Source organism: Mixophyes fleayi, chromosome 12, assembly GCF_038048845.1.
Source record: "Mixophyes fleayi isolate aMixFle1 chromosome 12, aMixFle1.hap1, whole genome shotgun sequence".
In the NCBI taxonomy this organism is placed as follows: Eukaryota; Metazoa; Chordata; class Amphibia; order Anura; family Limnodynastidae; genus Mixophyes; species Mixophyes fleayi.
Window position 1 is genome coordinate 6,368,608 of NC_134413.1, and position 19,763 is coordinate 6,388,370.

Below are 19,763 nucleotides of genomic sequence, written 5' to 3' on the forward strand. Positions count from 1 at the left end.
ATAATAATAATAATGGATCCACAATAACTAACTGAGGGAGTATTGACCTTAGGCAGCGCAAACTCTGAATAATTGTCCTGAGAGTGGACCTCACACTAAGAACCATATTCCACTCCATAAAGTAATGTTAGAAGAGAGAGATACATTTCATGAGTGGGTGGTTATTGCAGCTGATTTAGGTGCGGCTATGTGGCTGACAGATGATTTCATTGCCAGTGAAGTTACTATTTTTTTATTTAAGAGTTTAGGAGAAATGTATCCTATTAAAAACTTTGTCCACAGTCATACTATATATGTGGTTTATTTACAAGAATGTTCTTGCACTTTGAAATATTATTTACTTGTTAATATTTATTTATATACCGCCAGCAGACTCTGTGTTGCCTAATAATGGGAACAAACTCAGTCATCAAACAAGTCTGAAAGAGAGAAAAGAATGTTCCACCCTACAATCTATATGAAAAGCACACTGGATCTCATTTAGAATGATTGGAATTCTATATCCATTTGAGAAACAAACTTGAACTTAAATCGTATATATATATATATATATATATATATATATATATATATATATATATATATATATTATAATTTTTTAAGTTTATTCCTTATATAGTTATTATTATTTACGAGTGTGAAACATGTGCCTCTGGGTCACAGAATTGCAATACATGGGACATTATGTTCATTTTCTCTCTTGTTTTGGATCTTGTTTCCACCGATCGCTCAATTAGCTCCCTAATTATTTTAAGAACACGTGTTATATGCTCTGGGCTCCCCTGCACACATAAGGAAGTAACATGCCTGTTAGCGTAGTATGAATGACATATCTTTGAAACTTATAAACCCCACTATAAAAACTGGGTGGAGGGCCAGCCTCCATTCAGCTCTGAAATCCTCCCAGGCATGACAATGAAACATTGTATAGAGAGACAGAAAGGCTCCGCTAATTCTACTGTATATTTTTGTTGCACAACTTTACCTAGATTCTATAAAGGTGTAACTAATTTCTGAGAGCAGAAATCCTTTGTTTTTTTTCCTGTCATATACAGTCCCTTTGCTTTTCTCAAACACCTTCTCTGATGGAACTGGGTGCTCAGACAACATTAATAAAGGTTAAGCCCCCCCCCCCCCCCTTTGTCACAGAGCACAATAGTCTCACAGGATTCCTGAGGAAGCCCAGGAGAATGGATTTTACAGGAGAGTACGGTTGTGCCTCCTACCTCAGTAATGTTGCTTGTACTTCATGAATCAATAGACTGAGTGTTACCATACCTCCCAACTGTCCCGATTTTAGCGGGACATAACTATTCAGGAGTAAAGTTTGTTGGAAAGTGGGTGGAGTTTTGCACAAATATGTCAATTTGTGGGTGGAGTTCGGCTGGAATGGAGGTGTGGTTTACTTTGTCCCAATTTTGGGATTGTAAATGTAGTGAGCTATGATGTTAGGACTGTGTCCTGAACACGAGTGGCATGCAGTTCCTCTGTATCACCAGAGGGGGTGCTGTTCTGGAATTTGTGTACCTCACCTGTGGACCTTTTACCTGTGCAGGGCTAATCTCCTCCCTCCTCTCATTACCTGCACCTGCTTCCCTGGCCTTACCTCCCTGCACTCTGCAATCTGCTGGTCATTGTTACCAGTTACAGTGTTCTGCTGTTAGTCCCAGCCTTCTGCTATCCCAGTCTGTGTCCCCGTGTTTTGGACAATCAACTATCCAGTGTTCTGCTTCTCTTGTGTTCCTGCTCCTGGCTGTTCCTTTTATCACAAGCTCACCAAGTGTCGGCACGTTCCAGCATTAGGTAATCTTACCTGCTGTTCATTACCTGCTCTTCAGAGACTGTGATTCTGTCCTATCCTGCCACACCCGTGATACTTTGCATTTTGGTTATCTATGATTATACCTGCGCTGTCTAAGTTATTCCACTATTCTTGTGGTTTTGCTGCTTACATTCTATCCTGGACTCTACACTGTAGATCAGGGAATGGCAGCCAGATGTCAGCCTATTAGGAACATTTTAAAAGAAAAACAATTCAGATAGCCCAGTGACCCAGCCCAAAGTAGCCCATTATAGGACCAGATGCTCCCCTGCCCCCCAGCCTGCCCCTGCTTTCATCACTGTATTTGCTGCGCTCCACTCTCCAGCTTCAGGGCTCCACGACGTCCTCTCACTTATGTGTTTAAACATGAATAAACTACAGTATCCTTCACCTACTTCTGACTCCCCATCAACCGTTGCAGCAGACAGTTTACCAGAACACTTTAAAGGGATGGTCCACTTTTTAAAAAAAAAAAAAAAAAAACCTCCAAATTTTAAATAGGGTTATCACCACTCTGCCAGGGATTCCCCTGTTACCTTAAGCTGGGGATTCCCCCACTACCTTAAAGCGGGGATTCCCCCGTTACCTTAAGCTGGGTGTCAGACCACATTTGCCGATGTAAAATTTTTTGTTCACCATGAGACTGCAAGGAAAACGAGTGCAATAGGCACCATCGATAGCTACAAAAGCAGAGCACCCCTTTAACTCGTATGTCCATAGAAGAGGGAACAGTACTGGTTCCATCATATAAGTTGCTAATTTGTTGTTCAACTCAAAGCATAAGAACTAATAGCAGACACAGGAGAAGATTCCCATTACTGCAGACTACAGCTACATGACATCACTGCCGTGACATCACAGCTGTACTTAGTCAGTGATAGAACTGATGTAAGCCACCACGGACCTGATTTAGAGAAAAGATTTCTTGTTGGCCTAACTGCAAAGACGCAAAGACTCGCCTACACACTTGCGTTTCTACATCTGCATTTTGCACGGCAGTGTTAAATTTAGTGTATAAATGCAAGTGGATCAGAGGATCATCTCCAAATTATCACCAGGTTTACGTAGAAGCTCATCTTACATAAAGATCTGTGTGACTCACATTAGAGGAACGTGATTAACAGGCATCTGCTCGCTCCTGATCCACCTCTCCAAGTACCAGATACAGGCACCTATAAATATGGACTCACCTAGTGCAACAGTTTCTAACCAAGATGCATTTTTACACAAAGGCACTTCTGTGGATCTCCAAATCAGCCCCTATAGAGGTTACTATTTATCACTTATTTATGAGGTCAACCCTTTTACATGGAACTTTCCTTTCATGTCTCTCCACTTTAAATGAATTGCACATAAGGAATTAAGTCTATTGACGTAGTATAGTATACAATTGCCTTGGACATTTTAAAACCTACTACAACCACTTGGCAGATGGCCAGTCTCAATTTAGCACCAAGAGCCTTCCAGACACGTCCCTTAACTATTCTTACTATAAACGTGGTGATAATCTAATTCTATTTTTTATTTTACTCAGAGTCTATCCAATAGCAAAGAGCCATTACTTTTGTTTCTGTCACATTTTCTCATAAGCCCTCTGGCACGGTACCACCTATGTCGCAGGGCACACTGCCCACTGCTTCTGTAGTTTGTGTTAGTCCTTTGCTGCCCCCATCATGTTAATTACCGTATTGCATTTATCTTTCTTTTATTGTACCTTGTGTGTGTGGATTTTGCCTCCATGTAAAGGGTGTAAACAGCTGTAATTAGGAGATAGGTAATGTCCGTGAGGCTAAAGGGGGCCCCCACCACCAGATTAATTTCTTAAGCAGAAACTGTTACCCACTGAACTTTAGCATTGTATAGGAACTGCTCGGTGCAGTCCTGCTGTGCTAATAACAGAGGGACAGGACATGTTAGACCGCAATGACTCTTTTATATATATATATATATATATGTTAGCAGCCGCACTATATGTAAAATGACTGAAAGGGAGCATCTGTAAAGCACAGTACTGCTGCCCACTAGTGATGACCTTACAGAAGCTCCCCTTACCTCCCTCCATCCCCCCCATCAAACTATTGTACCTCGTCCCTTTGCAGATCTGAGGACTGTTTTGGGGGACCAAAGGATCGATGGTTGTTGGATTCGATGCGGCCACCTTGCGGTGGTAAGTTGTTGGAGCGTGTTTTCCCTGGCACGCCGGTGAGTATAAGGCTGTAGGAAGCGCCATGATGCTCACATTGTTCACATACTGTCCTGAGGACACAGCTCTGCCGAAACCTTTGTGGGCGCAGGGGTTAATAACGTGCTGGTTTGGACCCTGGCAAATGGAAAGAGTGGGGGAAAGTGAAGAGTCTGCTGTCAAATAGTTTGTGACAATGGCGCACAGTGGGATCGACTCATCACGCCATGTATCTACCGATTTTGAGAGTAACATAACCAAAATCACACAGCCACATCTGAATCAAGCCCTAAACACATCAGTGTTACTTGTCTTTTTGCCCAATCTCTTGCTCCAGCTACAGGGCTCGTCTAAGTCCCGATCAGTAATGACAGTCTTGTATGCATGCTATAACATGTGTTTGCAATCAGATGATACTGTAAAATGTATTTTTATGTTCAGTAGACATTAACAATATTCTAATAAATGTATTTCATGGGAAGGGAAAAAAATACTTTTTCCCCCCATTATTTTACCGTTAACGTCTATGTTATAACCACGTGACATTAATTCTATATCTTTTTATTTTCCTGTGCGTTCTTTTGAGACTTTATATTTCATAGGCATTGGACGTATCCTGCAGCATCATGTGCAGTAGAGCACAGCAGACCTATCCCCATATTCAACAGTGCATGTATCTTGAGATCCGTGGTTCAATGTATTTGTGAGTATGTAAAGCCTAAATACATGAGTGCCGTCAATTCACTAAGTGAACAATCGCCTACACATCTCAAGGCAAAACATCCGAACAGACTTCATGTGCACAAAACTGTTTCCTTGGCCGAGAAGCCAATGCTGCAAATTAGTTATGTGGGAAGGAATTTTAAATAATAAGGACTATGTCAGGCAAGGTTTGCCAAAGAAGGGAAAATCTGTTGACCAAACTGCGAAAACTAGTAAGCGGATGCCAGAATGGACTACAACATGTCCATGAAAAAAGATGTTGATAGAAAAATTAATGATGCAGCTAATTGTGCACAATCCATGTATCTTTTTTTCCAGACTTGAAGTGTTAAAGAAATGTGACAAGATTGGACTCTGTTAAAGCTCAATAAAGCTTTCTATATTAAAATCTCATTTTATTTGAAACGTCATTCAAATCATTTGTATAATCAATTTTCAGACATAAAGGTGAAGTATTGGTTAAAATAATGTGTGTGCATGTAACTCTAATAGGGGCAAACGCAGGATTTGTAGAGGGGGGTTTCCACACCACGCCGCCAGTGGGCGTGACCAGCATGCATGGGGGTGTGGCAATAATTTTAGATGGTGCTTGGCTGCTCTCCAACTCTTCCTATCCCCATAATATACATGGGCAATGCTGCATGGACTACTGTTAGGTGCACACAGCTCTCCCTTTTCAAGCAGAGCTGTGTGAAGTGGGGGCAGGGTCCAGCCACCTCAATTATACAGTTCCCCAGGCTTGGAGGGGGGTTTCCAGGCACTAGGAAACCCCCACCCCTCATTTTGTCAATGCCTAATGTGAGTTAAAAATGATAAAAAAAAACAAACAAACAATTCAGTAGCAAAGCTGGCCTGTATTACAGCAGTAACATTAATTGATGTATTGCACAAAGGAGTGATTCCTATATACTGTATTCACCCACTAATAAATTGGCACTGTGTATCTAATATATTGCATATAATACTAACAATTCATGAACACTGTTGTCCTGAGTCATTAGGCAAAGTAAACAAAAAAAAGGAGTAAATGTTCTCTGGGAAAACCCCTGTTACAATGCAATGGGTGCAAAATAGTTTTTTTATTTTGCACATAAGTTAAATACTGTGTTTTTTTCATGTATCACAAATACTTGATAGCTTTATAACAATGAATATACTGAATATATCTGCGCAGATAAACACAGATGCTGCCTTCGTTAGCCTGAGCACAACTCAACAAATGTGCTGCAATAAAACTGTAACATAAAACAATGGCAAACTGAGATGGGGCTTCTGATGTAACCAGTGTGTAGGAAATAATCTACACTGAAATACAAACATAAACTATATAAAGTCCTCGAAAGGAAATAATTCAATTGACAATCCAAAAGTTCAATCAATAAATGAAACACGAAAAGTTCCAAGTACTGAAGTTAGTTAATTTCCTGAGTTCAATCAAATCCTGATGTCTGATTCATAGAAGTTCTCCAGAATAAAACATGTAGAAAAAGGGAGAAACATAATATCATATCGTAAACGATGATACAAAAAATGACGTCCTTATAAATACTCCCACTACCATAAGCGCCTGCAGTGAATGGACACGTTTCACCTGGTGATCCTCTCATAACCCCTCAGGGAGTTATTTCCTTTTGAGGACTTCTTTATATAGTTTGTTTGTATTTCAGTGTAGATTATTTCCTACACACTGGTTACATTAGTGGAGAGACAGTATGTATATCAATGTGATGCCTTGCACTTGTGGAGTCTTCTAAACAAGGATGTCTGGCAGGTGTTAATGAGGCTCAGGATCGTTCCCAACAAACAAGATGTGACATGCATGGGGGACAAATATCACTCATAGTATAAAACCTTACAAGTGTTTATTATATAAAAAAAAAATGCATATATATATGTATATAATGATGTAAATAGTGTCCATACAGAGAAAGCATTTTTGGTGTGGCAGAAAACAGAAGTCCAGTACAGGTAGTAACGATGGACTCTTACCCGCCTCCGTAATATTCAGGTGTGTAATGGAAAACAATATCTCTCAAGATGGTAAACGAGATCGCCGGCTTCCTTTCCATATATCCATCCGAACCGAGGAGGTAGAGAACAGTTCACTCGATAGCTGACTGTCATAGCCACACCCCCTAAGCAACGCGTTTCGATATAACAATCTTTATAAAAGCAAAAAAAGGAGTAAATGTTCCCCGGGAAAAACCATGTTGCAATGCAATGGGTGCAAATTAGTTTTTTATTTTGCACATAAGTTAAATACTGGCTGTTTTTTTCATGTAGCACACAAATACTTGATAGCTTTATGTTTACACTGAAATTTAAAGTTGATCTAGGACATGTCCTACCCCAGCTATAAATGTGTCCACACATTTTAAATTTACCTCCCCCTCCAATGCATCATGGTTTTGCCCAGGTGCAAAGTTTCTAATTTTTTATGTTTTGCTCTCCTTAATACTCAGGCCCTGTGTGGGCAGCACGGTGGCTCAGTGGTTAGCACTTCTGCCTCACAGCGCTGGGGTCATGAGTTAAATTCCCGATCATGCCCTTATCTGTGTGGAGTTTATATGTTCTCCCCGTGTTTGCGTGGGTTTCCTCCAGGTGCTCCGGTTTCCTCCCACACTCCAAAAACATACTGGTAGGTTAATTGGCTGCTATCAAAATTGACTGTCTGTCTGTGTGTATGTTAGGGAATTTAGACTGTAAGCTCCAATGGGGCAGTGACTGATGTGAGTAAGTTCTCTGTACAGCGCTGCGGAATCAGTGGCGCTATATAAATAAATGGGGATGATGATGTGTGTTTTAAAATATATTATTAGCAGCTTTGATGTCATCACTTATAAGCTGGACTCATTATCAGCATTAATAATAATGCATATGCATATATGTTATGGTGGTATTGTAAAATACTGATGTTACTGTTGTAACTAAATAATAGGTACGTCAGTGAAGACTGTAGATTATTTAATGTGGTGAAACACCGTAGTAGTGTTATAACGCAGTTAACATGCCTCATTGCAGTGATTTCTACTATTGATTCACCCAAATTCATCCTGTCTGGTCAAGAGTCTGTAAGATATCATAAATATTGAATAGCATGGGTTGGAATATATTGGCTAGCAAGTAGGGGGTTGTCACATCACACCTATAAGCAGGATATACAAGCTAAACCCCTTCTTGCTATATGGTACTGGGAGATGTCTTATTACATCTAATTACAAATGCTATTATTTATTCCTGAATATACACATTCTAAAGATTGCATAGCTCTAATAAGTTAATATTATAAAAGGACCCTGTGGTCAGTAAATTTGCCTAAGTACCATTAAAGTTGTCTGATAACTGAAACATTTTACAGTATCTTTTTCTGAACTCCTGCTGATTGGAGAGTTGAGCACAACTCGTGGCAAAAAGTAAACAACTCTGCACCATACAGCTAAAACCTCATCTCTGAACCACCCGACACACTCATACCAAGATCTGCCCTTCAAGGTGTAAGCAATAGCAGCAGAAGCTGTTGATTAACATCACAGAGTTTGCGACCGGTCCAGCGGGGACTCCAACACCAGCACACCAGACAGCTGACGTCATTCCCAGCGCAGCAGCCCGTGCATCATCTCACAGGGGAAGGTCCAACGAAAAGCTGACACCATGTCCAGCGCAGTGGGCGGGGCATCATCTACGGCTGATGCCATTTCCCGCGCGGACAAAAGGACATTCATCACATCACAAGGGAATGGCGAGATTAATAATGACGTTGTGTAAAGTTGTAATGTACAATTGATGACAAGGATGTAGGTAATGCAAATATTAAGGTTAGGGATGTTTATAAGGATCAAGAGGGCTTAGGTTACAGTTCAGGTGACGATAGTTCATCCAAGTTGAAGAGCGAGCAGATGTATAAGTCGTTGAAGGAGCAGCGTAGTAAGGGATCATAGGAGGAAGATGAAGCTAGTGGGTCCTGGGGTGGATGCGGTAAGGAAGAGATTTGTGCAGGTGGAGTCGCAGAAAGAATGTTTGTTTGTACAGGGAAGCGTAGCTGTGGGTTGTGAGTTGAGAGCAGTGATGGGACATTTGCCAAAACACATCAGGAAGGAAATTGAGAAGAGTAATTGTGTTGATCTATTTACATGAACCGAGGTGGGACTCAAGGAAAAAGAGAGGGAGCAGCGCAAGCAGAAGCGTAAGTACTATAGATAATTGTCTGAGCAGGATGTTTGTGGACTCTGGGTGTTACATGGGGGCATTCTGTGGCAGTGCAATGTGTATACTAAAGTGCACAAACTTTATTCATTCAGTTTACAGAGAATAAGGGGGGTCAGTATGGTGGAGATATGATTGAAATGACAAGGGCAAAGGCCCATAAGTTTCAGAGTACGGGATACATATTTGGATCACAGTGGTTCATCAGTGGAAAGGAATGGTGCAGCGATAAGGTTTGGAGGCCAGTAAAGGTGAGCAGGATGCTAGAGTGGCCGCCTAGGTATCCAACAAGGGAAGAAGCTGAGTTGTTGCATTTGTGGCAGGCGGGTTTTTATGGAAGGTTTTAGGATTTCTGTTACAAGAAGCATCCCCCCAAGGGGATTAACATGCAATCTGCAATAGTCAGGGATAAGATGGTCAAGGAGCTGATGTTGGATCGAATGGCTGGCCCTGTCCAGGAGCCTTCCATTTAGAATTTAGTCAGTTCACCTCTGGAGCTGGTTCCTAAGAAGGCAGCAGAAAATTTTAGGCTCATCCAGCGCTTATCTTACCCAGCAGGGGCATCGGTTAGCGATGCGCTGGACAGGGAGAAGTGTTCCGTCAAATATCAATCTTTTGTCAGGGCTGTAAAAATGGTCAAAAAGCATGAAAAAGGGGCCCTCATGGCAAAATTAGACATAGAATCTGCCTTTCGAATGTTGCTGCTGCACCCTGACAGCTTTAGGTTGATGGGGTTTTCAGTCTGATGGGTATTATTTCATAGACAAGGGTTTGCTGATGGGCTGTTCAGCATCATGTGCATTTTTTCGAAGCCTTTATCTTATTTTTGCAGTGGTGTTTTGAATCCATCACAGGATGCAAATCAGTGGTGGATGATTTTCTGGTGGCAGGGCCGACGGAGTCAGATCAGTGTAAGATTTGGCTGTGATTGTTGGAGAAGGTACTTAAGTATTTTGAGTATTGGAGCTCTAGGGTCAGACATGTCAGGGGCAGGCATTGATAGGGTGAGAAATAAAGTGAAACCTGCTAGTGCCAAGATTATTACCTCCCGTGGCAGCAGCAGAAGCAAAAATCGGGGTTCAGTTGTGCAGGTTTTTAGAGGAGTGACGGGGGCACCTTTAAGTTGTTGCACTTGATATGTTTAACATTATGCAGGAGGCGCTTAGGAGGTTGTTGTTACAGGAGGCCGTAGCGGTGGGGGCTTTGGTCCCCATGGACAGGGTCATGAGGACCTTGCTTGGCAGAAAAGGGGCGAGCAAGGCATAGAAAGGGGGGAGCCAGCAGGGCCGGGCAGTATCACCCAGGGGAACACGGATGCACGCCTGGTCCCAGCTTCAACGGTTGGGCCAATACAGGCGACGTGCCAGGTTTCAGCAATTGGAGGGTGATTTATGCCAAGGGGGCTGGTCTCCAGAGGAAGTTGCGGTGCCTTCATGGTGGGCAGAACACGCCCTATTTTTCTAGATGGACCTGGAAAAAGGTGGTAAATTGTATTAGCCTTGCACGCCGCTTGTCTGCCAAATACAAGTTTGGAAGTGTTTAACAAAGTTGTGACCAAAATAATTTTGCCAAATACTTGTCTCAGAGTCTTTCATTATTAGCTCACTGTGGGGGAAGTCGGTTGGTCGGCCTATATCCCTTAATAGATTTTCGACACACAGAAGTAAATATCCCTCTCTCGATAACAAGTAAAGTAATTTATATATTCACGATTAGTGTTGTGATCTCTGAATTTTGGATGAAAACTGGGCAGCCAAACCGGAGAGCGAATGAAGGATCTGATATCCTAACCTACTATAAAGACACACAGTGTGTATGAATTGTTAGTCTATTATATGCAATATATTAGATACACAGCGACAATTTATTAGTGGGTGAATACAGTATATAGGAATCACTTCTTTGTGCAATATACCAATTAATGGTCCTGCTGTAATACAGGCCAGCTTGGCTACTGAATTGTTTCAGTTTTTATCATTTTTAACTCACATTAGGGTTACATGCACACACATTATTTTAACCAATTGTTAACCTTTATGTCTGAAAATTGATTATACAAATGATTTTTGATGAAGTTTCAATTAAAATGAGATTTTAATATATCAAAAATGCTCTTGGGGACTGGAGTGCCTCTCCTATCTCTCTGCACCCCATCTGTATAAAATGATGGAAATATCTTACAACAACCAGATGTTAGTCCTCTCCTGTGTGTGAACACACTTTTGACATTTTGAGGTTTCCATGTGAACCGGCTTTCAGAAGACTTTTCTTTCATGTACTTGATACTCTGAAAGGGCAACTGAAGTGGAGTTAAAAAAACCACTGCTAGGAATTTTGTTTTGTTTGAGTTCCTCACTCGGCCAAGTCTCTTAACGAGAAGGCAAATACTTTAGCAGGACCGCGCTCCGAGGGAATAAAGGGGGAAAGTTAAATTCGAGCTCAGTCACCGATCCTCTGCTGAGTGTGTCTAAGGGCTAGATTTACTAAACTGCGAGTGTGAAAAAGTGGAGATGTTGCCTATAGCAACCAATCAGATTCTAGTTATCATTTATTTCGTACATTCTACAAAATGACAGTTAGAATCTGATTGGTTGCTATAGGCAACATCTCCACTTTTTCATACCCGCAGTTTAGTAAATAAAGCCCTAAACCTCTTACCAATAAGAGAAATCTGTGATGTCACTATAAAGTATTGTAACGATTTGAATGCAACTGAAATGAAGAGTTTTATGTTTCAATCAGTTTCCATTGTCCTAGAGAGCAGCAGAGAATCATACACAGGTCCCGTCTCAGTGCTACATCTCGATAGAACTCAAACTTTTTCCTGGGTATCCCTGGAGGATTCTCTCTATGAAACACATTGTAACAAGTTCAATTAACTTTGATGCTGTGATGAAAGAGTTTGCAGGTGTGAAGGCTTAAAGGGCACCTTTATATACCAATGGGAACATTTTTAAAGGAATTGTTATGATTCGCTATTATTTGTTTCCTGTTTGTTGCAAACCGATAAATGGAAATACAATTTATTAGTCACATTTAGTTTCAGTGACTTATATTTCAGTAACCATTTAATGGGAGTTTCCCCGCGGCGTTAAAACTATTACCGGTATTACGGTAATAGTAAGCTGGATTTCAGCTCGCGGCTCAGGGAGCTGCAAGCTGAAATCCAGCGAGAAAAGTACCGTAATACCGGTATTTATGCGCACTATTACCGTAATGATGGTAATAGTGGGCGCGTCGCGAGATTTTTGGCATTTTCGACAACAATTGAACATGCCCCAATGTGTTTATATGACTGGCGTGTGGTGACTCCATTGCAGGCGCTAATGTCTAGATACAGCATAAAACTAGCTCAGGCCACCAATCTGGAAATCTTTTCTTCTTGATCACCCACTGAAATATACACCCCTTAATACCTTGGTCCTCGCACTACCACATAAAATCCTACTATATTCCATCACTGATAACACTATTAAGAAGAAATGGGCCAACTAGACAGACCAAATGCTCTTTATTTGTCATAATTATACTATGTCTATGTTTCTAACCAGGGGCAAAGGTAGGATTTGTAGAGAGGGGTTTCCATGCCACACCGCCAGTGGGCGTGGCCAGCATGCATGGGGGTGTGACTATATAATTTTAGGTAGTGCTATGCTGCTCCCCAAATCTTCCTATCCCCATCATATACATGGGCAATGCTGCGTGCACTACTGTTATGGGCACTCAGCTCTCCCTTTTCGAGCAGAGCCGTGGGAACCGGGACATACCTCCCAACTGTCCCTACAATCAGGACAAAGTCCTGACTGAGTGTGTCAGAACAGTTGACAGACTGTCCTGCCCTCTCCTACCTGTTCTTGCTGCTTTCAATACTTGTTGGGGAGAGATGGCTGTGAACAGTGCAGACAGAAACAATCTGCACACAAGCTGCAAAGTGGCTGGTCCTGGGGCAGGGTCCAGCCACCTCAAGCATATGGTACCCCAGGCTGGGAGGGGGGTTTCTAGGCACTAGGAATACCCCCCCCCCCCGCCCTCGGTTTGTCTATGCTAACACTACTGATCTGAAAGTCTTCCATGATGCAGGGCCATCTTAACAACATTATTAAGAGCCCTGCCTATGGGTGGGGTCCCCTTGCCCGTGGGGCCCCTGGGCACCTGCCCATCGTGCTCAATAGAAAAGATGGCCCTGCCATGATGAAATATATAACATTTACTGAATGAGCAAAAAAGATCCACAATTACCAACTGAGGTAATATTTACATTAGCCTTAGGCGGAACAAACTCTAACAGCTAACAGCCTGCATCCACGATGCTTGGAGAAATGCGTCTGTCACAGAGATCATTTCTGTACGGCGCAGTGGACCTCTTGTGGCACCCTATAAATAAATAATTATAATAATATTCCCTATGTAAGCTGCCCCACATGATCACACTGAGATGCAGAGAAAAGGAAACATGCATCATACCGGTTCATATTCAGTTACATATGAAAATAAAAAGCTTAAGCCAAGACTATTTTTAATGAAAATAACGTTCGCTTTGTACATCTTGTTCAAAGGGACCCCACTAATTGTTTTTATTATTATTCATGTGACCCAGATGACATAGTTTAACAATCAATGCAATGTATTGTTTGCTGTCTGTTGCTGCTGCTTTAACATCTTATTTTCTGCTACAGAAACAATTAGACCTGTGTGCAACGGATTTAAAAATACACCAAAGTTCACATACACTTTAGTTCAATCATTCACTACAATAAACCTTAGCGGCTGCCAGCATTGTTGTGGATTGCAGAAACTGATAACACTTGGGGAGGTGGAGAAGCGGATACATCTGAATGTTTTTTTTCCCCTCTACCATAGGGCAGTAGAAATATGCAGGACATAGGGTGTTTTGTTTAAGAAGGAGGAAGATGGTAAAAAAAAAAAAAAAGAAAAGGATGTAAAGATTTTTTTTTTGTAGCAAGAATTACTTTATGTTGTATAAAAATTGGGTGACTTTCTTTAAGTTGGTTAATTTGTTGCTGTTAGATAGAATCTTTGACATGAACATCCTCTTAAAAGTAAAGTTAATGTAACTTATATCATACATGCCAACTCTCCCGGAAAGTCCGGGAGACTCCCGAAATTCGGGTCAAGCTGGCATTTCTCCCGCATCCCAATCTCACCAAGAATCGCGCCATTTGACGCGATTCTCGGTGAATCACGCCATTTTGTGGGGCGGGACGAGGCCAATCGCGTCATTTTGGCCCCGCCCCCCACGACGCAAATTACGTTTCCGCGGGGGGCGGGGCCAAAATGACGCGATTGGCCTCGTCCCTCCCCCTCCCGCCCTCCAGTCACGCCCCCTTGGTAAGTATGACTTATATGTTGGTTTGTTTTTGTCCACATGAGCTTGTGAGTAAAATTAGATATATCGACGATTTATTTTATTTTATTGCATCTCATATGCCTTTGTTTCAACTTTCCATTTCTAAGGAGAATGTCATATTGGGGGGATTAGGGATGAGGCAGGAGAGAAATTAATAAGGTCATAATGACTGAACACGATTTCTTGCTAATCTCCAAGGGACAATCTATTACTGATGAGAGTCCTTTGGATTCATCACTACATTTCAGCAATGTTGAGACATTATAACCACATTCTGAGTACCGGGAAGAAACCCACACAAACACGGGGAGAACATATAAACTTCACACAGATAGGGCCATGTTAGGAAATGATTTCATGACCCCAGAACTGTGTACTGTGTAGCAGCAATGCTAGCCACTGTGCTGCCCGTTGTTACAGTGCAGAAAAATATTCTGGTCTTACATTCAGACCCTGATCTTAAATAGATGCTTGGTGACATAATCATGGTGACTTGGACAAGATCCCATAATCTAAGGGATAACGTGTTATGCAGCCATTATGCCACACAAGGGTCTACTGCTTGTATCATAGGCAAACCGAGGGGGGCTTTCCGATTGCCTGGAAATCCCCCTCCAAGCCTGGGGCACTGTATAATTGAGCTGGCTGGACCCTGCTCCCGCTTCACACGGCTCTGCTTGAAAAGGGAGAGCTGTGTGCACCTAACAGTAGTGCACGCAGCATTGCCCATGTATATTATGGGGATAGGAAGAGTTGGAGAGCAGCCAAGTACTGTTTAATATTATAGCCACGCCCCCATGCATGCTGGTCACGCCCACTGGTGGCGTGGTGTGGAAACCCCCCTCTACAAATCCTGCGTTTACCCCTGTGTAAGCATCAAGCATATTTTAAGTGACTGAGGCACAGCGTAAAATACCGTTTGGTGATGTCACAAACCTCGATTTCCACCAAAGTGGAGCTATAGCTGATCGTGGCTGGAATGGATTTTGCATCTTCAGTGGACACTATACTTAGTAGTATTTTAGTAGAAAAACAGAAAATTATAATTAATGGATTGGTTCTAAAGTGTTCGGAGGCTGATCATTGATCTCACGTTTTGTACAATGTGTTATTTCCAGATCACATTTCTTGTTTTCAAAGAAGTATCCAAGGACCAAAATCTAGGTGTGGACCCGAAATGCACTTGAATAAACCATATAGTGCAAAACAGACTCAATGTACAAACTCCATGACTTAACAAAGACTATATTGATGTTTATGGCAGAACTTAAATTCAGAAACTGAAGACTTAGGGCTAGATTTACTAAGCTGCGGATTTGAAAAAGTGGGGATGTTGCCTATATCAATCAATCAGGTTCTAGCTGTCATTTTGGAGAAAGCACTAAATAAATAAAAGCTAGAATCTGATTGGTTGCTATAGGGCAACATCCCCACTTGTTACTGTCATAGTTACCAAGTATGCCAGCCAGCTAGACAGCACTTATTCAGACCTTTGGAGCAACAAAATTTGCATTTTTAATGAATTCACAAAATATGGCATCCCACAAAAACCACAGTTAGCCTCAGTTCGCCTAATGGTGTTCACATCTCTGTCTGCTCCAAACTTTTAAGCATTGTAGCATATTCTATAGACAAACATGTAAAGAGAACTGATGCATTTCTCCACCACCTCTGCAGAAACCACAAACCAAGTGTGTAGGTACATGTCAGACCACTTTGCATGGTCTATCCTGTGATTGTCACATTGAAAGGAGAGAGAAGTGCAGCATAGGACATTTATGGCTATCTGGGATCTGGGTGGAACTTACAAATGGTGCATAGTCTTCAAATACTACATGACGCATTTCTTTGCTATCTCTGAAATGCATGGTTGAATAATACGTTTAATTGACTTCTGTGTGAAATCAATTCTTTATTAAAGCTACATTGTTCTGCATTTCTACAATCTTTTACAACCTTTGCATTTGAGCTGATTTTTATGAATCAATTTAATATCATCAGCTTGCCTGTACTTGCTGGATATGTTGTAACACAGCATAGGAGTACTTTCCTATACTCATGGGTAATGTGATATATAGTTATTATCTGCTGGCTGCATTTCATTCACCGCATGGACTGTAAATAAAGTACAGTCGAATGTGGAAAATTAATAATATCTAGTTATTTGAATGCAGAAAGGCTGCTATTTATATGGAAACACCAACCAGCTGAAATACTTCTGGGGATATTTGTTAAGAGTGAAGTTAACTTCTCGACAAGTACAGGATCTAACATTGGTATCTATGCTGCCAGAGAGATTTCCCTTTCAGATGATTGGAGCTATCTGGTAGGTTTTACATGTCATAATTTGGATAATTAAAATGGGCTAATTTGCTTTTGGAGTGAGTCCATAACTGTTTCTAATTAAGCCATCAGGCTTCAAACGTGCTCATCACCAGAAACTTGATTTGCAACAGAGTGAGGCTGACACCGTCCTTTACTAAACACTGGATACTCAAACTTCTTGTTTTATCATAACATATCTGTATCTATTTGTGATTTCTATATACGCTGATGATCTTTGAAGCAACAACTTATTAAACAGCTGTGATCTGTATTTTTTTTTAAATATATTAAGTATCAATATTTCTCCCAGCTGATAACATGGTATCATATAAGTTGCAAATGATATAGATACACATATATATGATATATATTTTTTTCAATAAATGTGTTTGATATTCCCAAGCCAGCATACATCATTGACATTTTATTAACATTAATAATGATGATATTTAGATATCATTAGGAATTTTTTTCCTGTGTCTTCATTTACTCATTTACTTGGTCTCTATAAAATATGAAAAAAAATAAAATAAATCTGTACCTGGTGTGAGTACAATCATTTGTCACGTCCACCACAATCCCAGTAGTAGTCCCACGATTCACTTCTAATTCCTTTTAAACGGGATTGGGAGGTTCTGCTCAACCTGTTTTAAACAGGCTTGGAGGAAGCGTTGAGGGGTGTGTGAGGTGGCCTCAGGGACTGTAGAATATCTGGCAGACACTGCATCCAGCGTACGTAGAATATGGTATTTTATATTAACTCACAACAGACAGTTCTTTAAACAACCAGCAAACCGCAGCTCTTAGGCACTTAGTTAGAAGTGACCACTAGCTCAGGTGAACTGTTCTCAATTATACGATGATAATGATGTAATTCATGTGCTGCAAATGTGTTTCCATACAGTAAGATACACAGTTGCCTATTGTTCTCAATTTCCAGGGACAGTCCCAGGTTTTAAAAATGTGCCCCCACTAGCGTGTTTGTTTTTTGTCAGTATTGACCTTTAGATGTTATTCTTGCTATGCAAAGGAGTACTTAAAATAATACACTAGTATCACATTGAAGAACTAGACCCTGAATTGCTGGCTGGGTTGTTCTTGAGACCAATGATAGAAATACAAGACTGAAAAGCACAGGAAGCAATGTAAAAGTTACACGAGGACATGTGAAGCTCAAAATTTTTTGTCTGGTGGTGGAAAACCCTTTACACCTGGAATGTAATTCCTGGGTGCATTGTGAATTTGAGTCCTTTTCTTATAAGCCTTTGTTAAAATTCTCTTGGCGGGGGGAAGGGGGGGGGATAAAAGAAGAAAGGTACTGAGTGAGGAAAATAATCATATTTATAATAACGTTTTATGCTAGTATATCTTTAAGTATTGCTAATTGGAGAACGGAGTCTTGAGAAATGGAATTATCACGTTCTTTTTTTTCTGTTATTAGATCAACCAAGTTTTCTAAACATAACATTCCAAGCCAATTTTGCATAGTTGGGCGTAACATTACATGCACATGACTGATTTCAAGTATTCTAAATATAGTGAGATCATTTTTTTTCATGGGGGAAAAAACCTCAAACTATAAAGATATATATATATATGAATTACGCTTGCAACACCGTTTATCACTTGACTTAGAAAAAAATTGGTGCTGTCACGTGATTTGGATTACTTAATTAAGCCCTGAGGTACACCTCTATTGCTGGTCACAGTGGAAAGGTGTAAGTGGTGATAGACAAAAAGTGAGACTTTCTTGATGAAGTGTTGACAAATAAAACACAAATAGAAAGTTGAGGAGGGAGTTAAACAATGTTTAGGAATAACAATGTTCTCTTTCCTCCAGTTTCACCAGGAAATCACTCTAGGAATTGTCAGCCTTCCTAACTACAGCAACAAATAAAGAAACATTTCTTATTTGTAGAAAATATTGATACATTACCTGTGAAACAATGAAAGCTCTTGGATCTCGAGATGATACTGGACTTCCTCTGAGTGATGTGAGTGTGTGGTGCAGAGCAGAGCGATATAATGTTGAGTGGTATTATCACACCCCTGGCTGTGGTGGAGAGGAAGGAACGTACAGAAGCCTTTCAGAACTCTTAACTGACACAGTAAATGAAGTTATCAGCTGTTGGGCTGACAGGATGAGTTGTTAGTCTCTGTTACAGCCTGCTTATTGGTAATCAGGTGGATATACACAATAAAGGTGTCTGGGATTTACTTGTAGAATTTACAATGTGACACTTGTTCTAAAAAAAAAGTCTCCAGTTGTAATTTCTTAGAACTCTCACCTCCTTGTTAATTAAAATGTAAATTTTTAACAAACATACAAGAGTGTTGCCAGAACCATCTTTATATTATTTATTATCATCATCATAATTTGTTTATATAGCGCCACTAATTCCGCAGCGCTGTACAGAGAACTCACTTACATCAGTCCCTGCCCCATTGGAGCTTACAGTCTAAATTCCCTAATATACACACAGACATAGACTAGGGTCAATTTCTTAGCAGCCAGTTAACCTACCAGTATGTTTTTGGAGTGTGGGAAGAAACCGGAGCACCCGGAGGAAACCCACGCAAACACGGGGAGAACATACAAACTCCACACAGATAAGGCCATGGTTGGGAATCAAACTCATGACCCCAGTGATGTGAGGCAGAAGTGCTAACCACTAGGCCACATATTCGCAGAGCATCTCACATGAAGATGTGTTTAAAGACCCACTGTGAATGTACGTGAAAAGATGGGGTACAAAGTTAAATGTGAGAACCAGGGGGGCAGGTCCAAAGTGTAAGCTGGGGACATGACAACGTGATTCGTCATTGCGCAGTGGGAGGTGGGAGAATGGCGATGTGTATAACATCACCAGGACCCACCTAGCGAGTTCCGATGATGTGAATCGCGTCATCAAGGCCCCACTCTCTTTACAATACAAGGAGAGGTGGGAGGTGGGAAAGTGATCTATGCTACTGGGATTCCAAGAGGGCTCCCTGAAATTCATGAGCCTTCCGAATGTTTTGGGAGATAGGCAAAAATGGTTGTGAGGTATGCTTAAACATTATTAATACATTTGCAACCCTACTGTGTGTCTTACCATGTCAAATTCAGACAGGTCATTGACGGTGGTTATCCCAATCTG

At 41.0% G+C, this 19,763-nt stretch overlaps 1 protein-coding gene and 1 long non-coding RNA gene across 4 annotated transcripts in view; one reads left to right on the forward strand and one right to left on the reverse strand.

Moving 5' to 3' along the window:
* Positions 1 to 18,718, reverse strand: part of LOC142109257 (B2 bradykinin receptor-like) — a 36,410-nt gene extending 17,692 nt beyond the window's left edge. For 2 of the 3 annotated variants that reach the window (XM_075193365.1, XM_075193367.1), the window contains exon 1: positions 18,560 to 18,718. The gene's annotated coding sequence lies outside the window, so the exon portion shown is untranslated. Of the gene's footprint in view, positions 1 to 17,164; positions 17,578 to 18,559 lie in introns of those variants that run through there. The other variant, XM_075193366.1, reaches the window with a different exon arrangement.
* Positions 1,563 to 4,726, forward strand: LOC142109267 (uncharacterized). The gene is made up of 3 exons (XR_012680320.1): positions 1,563 to 1,803; positions 3,922 to 4,024; positions 4,673 to 4,726. It is a non-coding gene; the product is annotated as an uncharacterized LOC142109267 (long non-coding RNA).
* Positions 18,719 to 19,763: the final 1,045 nt, after the last annotated feature.